The following is a 12,988-nucleotide window of genomic DNA, read 5'->3' as shown; positions in this document are numbered from 1 at the left end:
CACTAAGTGCATAAAACACTAGGAGGAAAGAAGATATGTAAATGGGGCAACTAAGCATGAGATATTTGCATATAGGAGACCTGTGTTTACGAACTGATGCATTTAATGGAATTAGCTCAAAAATTTTCTCTTTTTTTTTTTCAATTCAGAAGTTAGTTCAAAATTTTTCTTTTTTTTTCAATTTAGAAATTGCTGATCATGGTTCTTTGGTTTTTCCTCTCAAAGAAAAAAAAAGTTTCATAAAAAATATTTCACCAGTATTACAGACAATATTAGTTGTGAACAATATTTGCCTCATATGAGTGCTCCCCTGGTTATTATAAAACATTTCAGTTTGCCTAAACACAGACCTTGAAATACAAAATTGGAGGAAGCATGTCTCCAACAGCTCATAGTAATGATGATCGTCTCTAATCTAACTGCCAGTGCCCCAAAGCATAAATGAAAAATCAAAGTTGCACTGGATGACAGAAGCAGAGGAAAAAAGCTCTCATCGGAAACTTGCTTACCTGCAGCCAGTGTATTGAAACTACTGATTTGCCATCATACAGTGGCAGGGTACTGAGATGAGGAAGCTCCAGAGCCGTGAACCCACCAAAGGTCTGAACCATACATCAGTAGTGCTAACAGTGGGTACAGCTCCTTCCCCTCCTGCCACAACCACCTGGGCAACTTCTGCACTTGAGCTACCTCTGTCTTCAGCCACTGCATGTGTTAAGCTCATCTTCAGCCTGGACTTAGGAAAAAGTATAGTCCTAATTTCTCTTGCAGCACGGGACTGAAGGAGCCTTGAATTACAGTCTGCAGAGCTGCAGGCTCAGGAGCCCCCAGCTCAGAGGTACCAGGGTACCTCCTGGGAGGGAGGGAAATGCTGCTGAAGCAGCCAGCTCCTTTCTCTTTGGGTTCACAGGTTCTCACTTCGACAACCTGAGCAACCAAAGTCCGCAAGATGGGAAAACAACTGGAGCAGCCCAGTAACCAACTTGCTTTATAGAGTAAATGTCCCTGGTGCCTCCAAAGAAGGTGGCAGGTGACACCTGCATGGGGCTGGACCTGCTAAAGAAGGTGGTGGGCTGGAGATGGAAGTGTATATTTTAAAGAGTACTATGGCTTTTCATATGGCCAGAGCCAACCCGGTCCAGAGTCTGCCAAGGAGGGCAGAGGCACTAGACCTCCATAAAATACTTCTGTCAGCCTTCATGTTCAGCTGTCCACCACTGCTTCTGTCACAGGCTTCTCCTTCAGAGGTGCTCCACAACTCACAGCAGCTAGAAGTCACACAGACTCTCCCCTCCTCCTTACCCAAGACCAAAGTCCTTCTGTGGCCCAGCAGCCTGACAGAGGGATGATTTCCTCTCCTGCTTTTGTTTCTTCCTCCTGGGAAAGGACGAGCACACAGCTCATCATTAACCATGCGCCGAAAGGCCCCGGCTGCTGGCAAGGCGAGAAGAGGCAATGGTGGGCTGGCATGGACCATGTGTCACCAGCCACGGTGTGTGGGAGCCATGCCGATGCCTGCTGAAGGCTGCACACCTGAACAGCACCAGAGGAGCTTTCTCACAGGGGTCCAACAAGCCTGAGATGCTGCCCCTGCACAACAGCCCAGACACTGTAACCCTGCCAACGTCAGGTCTTCCATGACTGAACCAAGCTGCAGCCATGGCTGAGTTTGTCCTGAAATGTCTTTCACAAGTGTCACCAAGCACACTACTCCCTCCCACTCCCCAGCCCATAGAAATCCTGCCACAAGCCTTGGCCTCGTACACACATGCTATTTTTACACAGAGGTAAACCTGGTAAATTCAGTGGGACTACTTTCTTGCACAGCAATGCATACGTTCAAGGAGTAAGGAGAAGAGGAATCACCAGTTCCCTTTTTTAGTCTAATTACCTAGGCAGAGCAAAACCAAAAAAGATGGACAGATGCTGAGAAAAGTCCATTTGCTGCATTTGGGGTAACTGACAGTGAGTGTTTGCGGTACCTGCCCTTGTAGTGAACTTGACCCATAGAGCACCCAACACAGAGGCCAGGGCAGCAAGAGTTTTGTCTGTCACGAGAACTGTATCATAGCATTTAGTTTGTTAATTGATAGCTTTAAGCAGTATGAGGATGAAGGAGGAGAAGAGACGATTAATGTTTCTACCTAACTGCTGTATCTTGAAATGTGTATTTATTATTTTCTTATTTATTTAATTTATAATTTGGATCTACAAGAGAAGGAGAGATTTACAAGCAGCATATTTAATTTCTTTGTATTCCAGGAACTTCCATGGATATTTCTTGTATTGTAGTAGATACTTATTTTATCGATTCAAATAAAATATGTTCCATTCGTTAAAAAAAAATAAAATAAAGGAGCAAGTAGCATGTGGTAGCATACAGGTGTTGGTGACTTTTGGAAAGCATTTAGTGGAAAGTAAGGACAGGGTCTGTGATACTGAAGAACATGAACACCTCGTGACAAAGAACCCAAATTTTGCTCCCCACAGGGAGAGACTTGGAAGTGCATGTTTGTGAGCAGCTCCAATATTTTATGGGTGGTGGAATCACTGTTTGCCATCAGATACTCAGAGAAAATCTTTGGCACTGCCAAAAGAAGTTAGATGTTAGATACACATAGAATCATAGGATGTCCTGAGTTGGAAGGGACACTCAAGGATCATTGAGTCCAGCTCCTGTCCCTGCATATGACAACCCCACAGTTCACACAATGTGTCTAAGGGCATTGTCCAGTCTCTTCTTGAACACTGTCAGGCTTGGGGCCGTGACACCTCCCTGGGGAACCTGTTCCAGTGCTCCACTACCTGCTGGGCGAAGAACCTTTTCCTAATGTCCAAACTAAACCTCCCCTGGCACATCTTCCTGACATTTGTCACCAGAGAAAAGACATCAGGACCAACCCTTCTGCCTCCCCTTGTGTAGCTGTAGCCATGATGAGGTCTCCCCTCAGTCTCCTCTTCTCCAGGCTGAACAAACCCAGTGACTTTAGCCTCTCCTGATATGGCTTCCCCTCTAAACCCTTAATTTACACACCTGACCTCAAGTGCATTACAAACACAACATTTAGTCTCGCTATGGCCCTGTGAGGTAAGCAGTGTCACCTCCCTCCCATCAAAATACACCATCAAGACAGAGACTCCTCAAGGGCAGATAAGGCTCTGGCAAAGAATAAAACCAAGAGCTCCCCATCTTCAGCCCTACCAGCTGACAACAAAGTCACTTACCTCAAACAAAATGTGGTCTTCGGAGACTGTACACTGAACCGTGGCCCTACACGAGGTGGGTTGCACAGGGACGCAGGAGCCCAGGTCAGGGCAGCTGACACAGGACTGCAAGGGGAGAGGCTTTAAGATACAACAAGGAAAGAAAATGTATAGTGTTGACATCTTTCATCAACCCATCTGCTAGATGATGGTTTGTCCCCCTGCTTGCCACATGGCCTATACCCCACACAGCTCTGGTGAAGAGGTGCATCATTTTTGGTCCTTTCATTACAGACAGTGTCTATGTTTAAAATGAGCAAAGGATGAGTGTCCCTTTGATAAGTGTCAACACTACAGGACATGGGACAGATTTTTCTTCTGGGATGTGGGGTAATACCCTGGTGTTTGGTAGGAGCTCCTCTGCAGATACCAGACCCTCAGTCATGAGTTTAAAATGTCAACATGAGTATGGAACAGGACATGGATATGCAAGACATTTTCCAGATGAAAATGTTCAGAAAGCAACATTGGGTTGACTCCAGTGCACCATAAGAATAATGTAAAATAGTGATCAAAAAATAAGTGAACTCCACCATTTTTTCAAAGACAGAAAAGCTGCTAACTGTGCAGCTGCCTGGCACTGCCTGACCCGTGAATATTGTCATACTTTATAACATCTATAAGAAGATGCATTTTTCAGATGCATTTAATGTCGTTTTACAATTTTGTGTTGCCCAGAACTAGAGATTAACTTGGGCACTGACCTGACTGAAACAGAATGCCTGATGACAGGCCATCCCACTTGCAGGAATTTATATGTTTCATTTCCAAAAAAAGGTTTCTAATTTCTTGTCACCAGTTCAAAAACACCTTTGTGGCAGAGCTACTCATTTAAATATCCATCATTTCTTTGCATACTGCTTTATTTAAATAAACTGTACTAAATTTAAAGGTAAGCTACTATATAAAATAATTCTTACTGATGCATGAAAAAATAAAATCTCAGATATGCTTTGCCTGCCTTTCTTCCCCTTTTGCACCCAACTTCACAGATCCTGTAGCAAACAGGTTTGCCAGAAGAGTTGTTCACAGACACATCACTGCTTGGGGGAATACCACACACTTTTTACAGAAAACATACCTAATTCAAACATTGGCATTTGCAGAATAATTTCACATCTGAGAGTTACCCAGCCAGAAAAGTTGCAATATCAGGACTTGCATGTACAAATAAAACCAAGCCAGATTTCTCAGATGAAACACTGTATGCAAACTCTACAAACAATGCAGATTTCAAATAGCCATGAATATTTTATGAGAGATTTTTAAAATCTCAGTGTTAACTCCACAGATTGTCCATGAGTGAGCAGCTCAACACTATGTGGTATTGAAAACTTTTTAAGTGGCAAAACTATTATTTAAAGGAATGGGCACACAGATCCCTAAAACACAAAGCAAAGCATTTAGAAGGAAAAAAGAGAGTTGAATATTTAATAAAGTTAGATGAAGGCCCAGAAGAAACAAGCAGCTGAGTTCAAAGGAGAAGATGAAGTGGAAGCACATGTGAATGATGGTCCTCTTCTCAGCCATCAGGTTTGATTCACTAAAACTAAAAAGGCGTCGTTCTTATCAGCCTTATTCATAAGCCCCATGAAGCAGCCATGGGCTCCACAGTGAACCCCAGGGCAGGAGACCCAGGCAGACACTGGCTGGCAGCTCCAGCCCCAGGTGTCTCGCCCTGTCAGACCTCCCGCCCCACAGATTCACCTGCCAAAACAGTTTACTCTGTTTATTTTAGACCAACATTTTCCTACTGCACTGCCACAGTTTGCATAGCAGTGAAACAGTGAGAGGCAACACACCCTCTATTTGCTTGATGCTTCCTTTTTTTGGGAGGGTGCGCGTGCGCTGGACCATAAAGCAGAAGAGACATGCAAAGGGTCCCGCAGTGTGCACGCTTCTTCACCCACTACTGACGAGGCATTTTTGGTGCAGCGAGCCCTCGGCGCAACCGTGTCGGGAGCTGACACTGCAAAACCAGCTGCTCTGCTGAGGTATCGCCTGCCCCTGCCAGCAAAAGCAAAAGTGGGTTCAGGAAGCACCAGCATCTGTGTCAAAGCAGTTGTCCAGGTAACGAAGACCACGAAACACACAGCAAAAGCTTCAGAAGTTACAGGCTCCTTTATCCTGGGAGTGCAGTGACAAGCCCAGCAAGACTGTGTTTAGTTGCTGGGCTGCACAGAAAGTCCTGCAAGTGAAAACTGCAGCCCTATAACTTCTTTATAACTCTGTCCCAGAGTCCTCGTGATACCGGGTATCTAACATCTGTCCTTGTAAGTTAGGAAGCAAACAGATTTTTGATCAGATTTGAAGCAAGTTGGATAAAGATTTATCTGTAATGAGCCCTTGTAAATGGGGTTCATCAACACTCAGACTCTTGCCACGTCTGTTCTTTTAATCATGATGGTAAAACATCTAAAAGCCAAGCCAGGCTAATAATTTTTTTAAAATGTTTACATTATAAATAGAAATATCAAGTTATTTAGCTGACTATCATATGCTTGAAGTGGGTTAACCCACTAGTGGAAGAGATGTAAATATTCTAGGGAAAAAAAAAAAGAGTACAGAACAAGTCTCTGATCATTTTCCTCCATGAAGAGACCTTTCAATGCAGAAGCCACCAGCAGCCAACACACTGGGCTCCGGTGCCTCGGTGCACCAGCCACACACAGCAAAGGTCCATCAAAAGCTGCCAGGGGGTAGGCAAGGGTGTGAACACATGGTGCCATCATTCAGCCTGGGGTTTTGCAAAGAAGCTTTAATTTTTGTGACCATTGCACAGCTGACACCCGACTGACACGTGCTGAGGTAGTTGTTCCTTTTGCAGCCACCCACAAGGCCCTCGCCAGACATGGGGTCTCCATGTGGAAAGCAGAGATGCTCAGTAACTGTGTGGTGCCTCAGGTGGTGCCCTTTCTTCCCTGACCTTTGCCTCCTAAAGAAATGAGACAAACTCCATCGGCGTGACAGAGGAGCCACCCCACATGTGCAAAACAGCTACGGTCTGGTTGTCACCACTTCGCCACCTGTTTTGCCTCAAGTCAGTGCTGCCTGTGGGCAAGGAGCAGGAACCAGCCCTTGCCAGGAAGCTGGGGAGCAGGAGGGCTCAGCCCAGGCTGCTTCTTCCATGGCCAAAAACATTCCCAGCTGTGCCGCAGCTGGCCCCATGTGCCTCCTTGTGCAGGGGAGGATGTGTGCGCAGTGCTCACTCGTCTGTCGGTGCGAGCATGCAGAACAGGGTCTGGCCCAATTTGCATAGCAGCTGGACACATCAAGGGCCTTCCTGCAGACCAGCACTTTAGCATCACCTCCCAGGGTTAAAAATACCTTCTTACTGCATGTGATCATTACTGGGCTGGACATATGTGTAATGAAAGCTCAACCAGCTCTGGAGACCCCAGCACAGGAAAGACAGGGACCTGTTGGAGAGGGTCCAGAGGAGAGACACAAAAATGATCAGAGGGCTTGAACAGCTCTGCTATGAGGACAGGCTGAGCGAGTTGGGGTTGATCAGCTTGGAGAAGACTCGGAGGAGACTTTATTGCAGCCTTTCAGTACCTGAAGGGGGCCAATAAGAAAGATGAGGACAGACTTTTTAGCAGGGCCTGCTACAACAGGACAAGGAGTAATGAAACACCGACACAGGTTGCCCAGAGAGGTGGTTGATGCTCCATCACTGGAGACATTCAAGGCCAGGCTGGACGGGGCTCTGAGCAACCTGATCTAGTTGAAGATGTCCCTGCTCAGTGCAGGGGGATTGGACTAGATGAGTTTTGAAGGTCCCTTCCAACCCAAACTATTCCATGATTCTATAATCAGCAAAGATGGAAATCAGAAGCCCTCTGAATCCAAAAAGCAGAGGGGTCTGCAGCCTCAGCCCCCATAGAGGGTCAATAAAACCCTTCCTCAGCTGGTCCAGCCACTAAAGCGGGAGCCAGCAGCTCCATGTAGACAGCATGGTGAGGAGGAAGACTGCACATTCAGGCTGATAATGACCTTTCTGCAAAAGCAAGAGAAAGAGCTTATTCACACAACCCTTGTTTTTTGGTGCAACCAGCTGGCTTATGCCAGCCTCGCCACGACACAACAGCCCCTAGTAGGCATCCAAAATACTGTATGAATTACCAGTTTGACCACCACATGCCAGCATCACACTGACACAGCACACAGCTCAGAGACCAGGTCAGCTTCACACAGGTTTGCTTAGCTCTACACTATAACACCACATTTCAGCAGGGAGAAGAGTTTTTCACCTATAGCTGCTGACACACATGGGAGCCTTCAGGAGCCTTTAGGTCACAGCACTGGGCTGTCTAGGTCCACATCCAGCATTTTGGGGTGTGTAAGGATGTAGGAGGGTGCTGGATGCTCTGCCCAGAAATCTTTGCCCTCCCTCGGAATCCTCAAATAGAGAAGAGAGGCAGGCAACCACACAGGTATGCAGAGGTAAATGCTGCTTTACCAAGACACAGGCTCCATCCTCAAGTCTCTTCCTACGTCACTGGCTAACCTGGTTGGCACCACCATCTTCTGCCTTGTAGATGGCTGCATTTTTATTAGAAGAGTGTTGGTACTAGCAGGCTTGCAAATGCCTGGTCTACAAGACACAGCTAAAGGCTCAGCAAAAGCAGATTTCAACAAAAGAAAAATATACTCCAGCTACTCCAAGTGCCTAAAAATAGGGTAGAAAAATTGCTCCACTGTGATAAACCTCACTGCCTTTGTAAAGTCATAGGCATGAACTGCATCTCAGCCACTGAGCTGAAGCCTTCAACAATTATTATTACAGGAAGATAGAGAAAAGTTAGGTTCAAAATTGATAGAACAGGTATAAAAGTTTACACACAGCTCCCAATGGCCCATTGACTGCTCAGTTTTCTGTAGTTCCCCTGAAGTGCAAAGCCAGCACAGGATGCAGTCATCGAAGCGCTGACAGAGGCTCTGGGCACTGCAGACCTCTGGGACTGTCCCTGTTGTCCTCCACAGGCTCCAGGGGAGGCAGGCACCCTCATGCCAAAGGAGAAGTGTTCCCAAAGGGGGTCAGTGGTGCAAACCTCAGCACAGTCTGCGTTTAGTTTTGGAACTGGTACTTCTGGTACTTTCCATGAGAACCAATATTTTTTGAAGAACCTCAGGGCAGCTCCTCCAGGATCTAACAAACACAAAAAAGCCAAACCCTCTGCCCTCCAATCTCCTGTTTGATGCACCAGAAGAAAATCTTGAACAGATGTTTGGGGTGAAGTTGGAGATATATGAAGTTATGGAGCCAGTTTTATGCAAGAGTCAGGCCAGCCAGTTACAGCAGTCACTTTTGTCCCATCAGGTCAACAGCAAAACCCCTTTGGTAATTCTCCCATGTGACCCAGAACAGAAGGAAAACTCCCAAGTCATCTTCTTCACATCCAGTTGTGCTCCCAGCTGGGGGATTGTTAGTTTAAGCAGAATATTTCAGAGAGAAAGTACCATTTGTGTGAACCCTGCAACGGATCTCTGCAACACCAAACAGAACAACTGCCTCATAGATGGGCACAGGTAGCACTTAAGAGAAACACTTCACATGATCGAGGAAACCTTCTTGCCTCACGCTTGCTACGCAGGAGGTATGTGTTGTACAAAACCACCCATTGACATGCCCAACACCCACTCCCACACAGCACAGGCCAAAAGGCTGGTGGGGTCTCCTTGGGCCACCAAGCTACGGGGTGCCTGGCTTCAGTCCCTGCCACCAAGGCACTGTCACCTGCTGCAAAAGAAACTACTTTTTTTCCTTTTATTTACCATGAGAAAACAGCATAAAGTCCATTTTATCAGGACAAATGCACACAGCTATTATTAAGTTTTACTGCATCTTGATAACCAGTACTGACATGGGGACCCGGGAGATGCCACACATTGGGAAGCTAAAGGATTTCCCTCCCATGTTGGAAATAGTGTTCTGTGAGGTGACGCTGTTGTTGTTTCATAAATATCCTGATAGGATTGCTGGACACATGTCACCTTACATCGCACAAGGCTGAGGAAGAGGGTGTCTCTCACCACCAGCATCACGTACTGACTGCATGGTGACCCACGGCCAGCACACCACCCCAGGGCAGCAGGGTCGCTCATGTACTGCATGCTGCAGGTGAGGGAAAGCAAGTCAAAAACCCCCCGTGTCTGCAAACAGCCAGCTCTGAGGCTCTGGTTATATTTAATTCAGGTGACACAAACCTCGGCTGGTTCTCAGTGCATGCTCCAGCTATGCACATTCCCCATGGGAAACACCATTTCACATGGCAAGGCATGAAGAGGAAAGCAGCCCCCTTCCCTCTGAATGCTTTAACATTTTTCAGCGCCGTAAGGCATGCAGTTGTGGATTTAATCTGCTCTAAAAGGTGATAACTAGATGTGTCTGAGTTTCGTCCTGCACAGGCTGCGGGCCGTGCCGGGCAGTGCCCCTCAGCACACTTGGACAGGCTGGGCAGGGCAGAGCCGGGGCAGTGCCTGCACCCCTCGGCTCCCCAGTTCATTCCAACCCTTCATCAGCCTTTTTGGACCAAAATCCTCCTTTCTAACCTGCATCAAACCCAAGCGGAGTTTTTAGCATCACCACCTGACTACTACTGAGTAGGAGGGGGAAGGCACAGAGGGGGAATTTCCACAGCAAGACATCTTGAGCTGGAAACATGCCTGGCAACCAACCTGTCGAACGAAAGTCAATGCTGTAAAGGTTTTGAGCTGGCTGAAGGTCACTTTTTCAAGATCTACATTCCACCTGCTTTGCAGCTGTCATATTGCTTAAGTAAATTGGTAGCTGATAGTTTTAGTCATGTTCAGTCAGAGAGGCTTTTTGTTCTGAGGTTTTTCATAGAAAAAAAAGAATGAGGTACATAATCCTTACTGCAATGTGATCATGTCTGTCCTCCCATCTATAACACACTTTGCAAATGAAAAATCTGCAACAAGCACTGCCTGCAAAATATTCTGTCCATAGTCTCCGAGCCAAAAAACTCCATATCTCCAAACTGCCCCCTCAGAATCAACAAAACAAAAAAGAAAACAAAAACCCAACAACAACAACAAAGTGTCAGGGGAAGAAAAGAAGAAAAAAGGGGAGTAGAAAAAAAAGTGACACCAGGGTACGGTAGTAAGTACTTTGGCGCAGCCACCACCTGAACTTTAGGGGTCTGTGCATGTAGATTCGGCCTTGAAGCTCACGACATCTCTCCTAAACAAGCAGACTGAGGGTCCTGCTGATACCAGCGCTTGGGAGGCACACAGAGATGCAAGCACTTCAGGGTGCCACTGGTCCTGCTCGCTTAGCTCTAGAGATTTTAACTAAATTCATGTTATCTCTTCCCTCCATCGTATCACAGTCAGACCTTGCACAATCATAGTGAATTTTTCCAACACTTTTAATTATCTGCATTTTTGAATATTTAAGCAGGGCTAGCTCCAAGCACCTTTGCAGAACATGCCCTTGGTACATATAAAAACAGTCTCTAGCAAGAGTTTGGAGAAGGACAAGGTAGACCAGGACTGCTGTCAAGAGCTGGACCTGCTGCTGGCTTTTCCACCTGCAGAGCTGAGCTGCCACGGGGCAGGGACGTGGGCTGGAAGGGGGGTGCTCAAGCCGCCCTTGTCACAGAGCTTGTCACCGAATCGCGGGAGTGGGAAGCTGAGCAGGGTCAGAGGCTGCAGGTGCTTCTCACTGAAATTGCTCTTGCAACCACTAATTCCCATAAAGGTAACATTTCTCTGCTTAACTTGCTGTTACCTGCTCATTTAAAGCTGGAAATGAGAGAAGCACGCATGCTTACTCCCGCCTTCCCCAAGGGCAAGGAATGCAATGCTATCCCGTGCAGAGCCAGGCTGGGTTATAAACACAGGCCCTGATGAGCTCTGGCCAAACATTTACCAGCTGAAAACATTAGATGCAGAACTACTGACATTGTCTGTCATGAGCTGAACTGACGCTCTGGACCTAAAAACTCTTTTGAACATGAATTCCAGAGGTGGATTCAAACTCTGAAGCTATTTACAGCCACATTGCTGAGGGCCATTCACTATAAGCATGAGACAGGAATACCGCAGGTGCAGAGAAATTCCCCTCGTCATGTATTTATACCCATGTTTGCTACTGAGACCCTGCTGAGGAGGGGGGGTCGGATGCCACTCGCTGTCACCCAGCGTGTCAGGAGCTGTGCAGGGGCAGGAGCAGCTGCTGCCCGGCAGCGCTGCCCGGCAGCCGCCCCGCTCTGCTCCCCGGGGTCCGCCCGACGGAGCCCCCGCGCCCACTCTGACCTTCGCCATCTCCAGCTGCGCCCCCAAAGCGCGACCTCGGGCGACCCAGGCCACGTCTGCCATTTTTCCCCAGCTGGCTGGACAAAAGCAATGGAAGATGTAATACATTTTACACATTTGCCCAATGCAATTAGCGACAGGCTCTCGGTCGAGGGGCTGTATTGTCACACTCAGCTGGAGCCAGCTAAGCTGATTTGTCCAGGCTCGCAAAACTTCCCTTTCACAGGCCAGTGACTACGGTTAAAGGACAAACTGACAAGGTCCCATCTTGGCCCCAGCTGCTGAAAGGTCCACCCCCTCCACCTGGCCCTACAGGGAGGTGGGATGTTTTGAAAAGCACTGGGTTTCTTTCTCCCTTGGGCTCCCTGTTGGACAACCAGGTCCATGCTGGAGCAGTTTCCAGGCTCCCTCGTCTCCCATCCTGGGCTGGAGGTCTCCCGCTCCAGCCTGGTGTGCCAAGTTGCTAAAACATCCGTGCCAGCACTGCAGGCCAGTATTTGCAAACTACACAACATACAAACACAAGTGTAACCATAGATTACTGCTGGCCAAGGAAAAACACGTGCGTTCTGGTAAGCACCAGCAAGAGCACAAATGGAGCATAAATTCAGCGAATGCAGGGTGCTCCATACCCAGTCACTGCAGGTTTGCTAAAGGAGAGGTTGCATTAAAAACAACAGAGAGAAAGGAGAAAAAAAAAAAAAAGAGGGGGAAAGAAAAGAAAAAGCTCTCCTCTTCCCGCCAAAAATTATGCGGCAGCAGGCCCACAGAGTGTCTGCCAGATGACCTGCTTGTCACACTCATAATTGCTTCCCATCTGGTGTCTGGAGCACACAAAGCCTGGCCGTTTGCCAGGGCAGGACGACGCACAAACTGGCCTAATTCTGGTGACACAGGCCCTCCAGACACCGCTGAGCCGCTCGTTTCCGTATGGCTGAGGAGGACGTGGCATTCATTTGTAAATTGCCAGCGGCTGATTTATCCGGCTATTTGGGCGCTGCTCAGCCCAGCTCTGGCGCTTCCCCTTTGCTGCGTGGCACAGCCTGAGCCCCGGTGGTGGGGCGAGTCCTCCTGGGCACCCAGTTGCCACAAACACACACTTGCCAGGGTGAGAAGTGGGCGAACAAGGATGCTGTCCACCCCCACGACACTCAGTTTTAAGATGGGCACGTCAGGCTAATTCATCCCTACCCATACATGCAGAAGCATCCTCAGCTGCTCTGATTTACAAATTTGATCGCTTTTCCAAAATTTGTCTTTCCATCTAATGTATGTGCATAGCTCATTTTGTTCATGTAGCTCCTGCAAAGACTTCTGAGGCGCTTCATATCACAGCTTGTAAGCATGGTCTTTCAATGAGCAGCTTGCTTTGTCTGATTTATGGATTTGTTCTATTGATGTTTTTTTCTTTATATATATATATATGTATATATATATATAT

The sequence above is a fragment of the Nesoenas mayeri genome, assembly GCF_963082525.1.
Source record: "Nesoenas mayeri genome assembly, chromosome: 2".
NCBI lineage: Eukaryota > Metazoa > Chordata > Aves > Columbiformes > Columbidae > Nesoenas > Nesoenas mayeri.
This window is presented reverse-complemented; position numbering follows the sequence as displayed.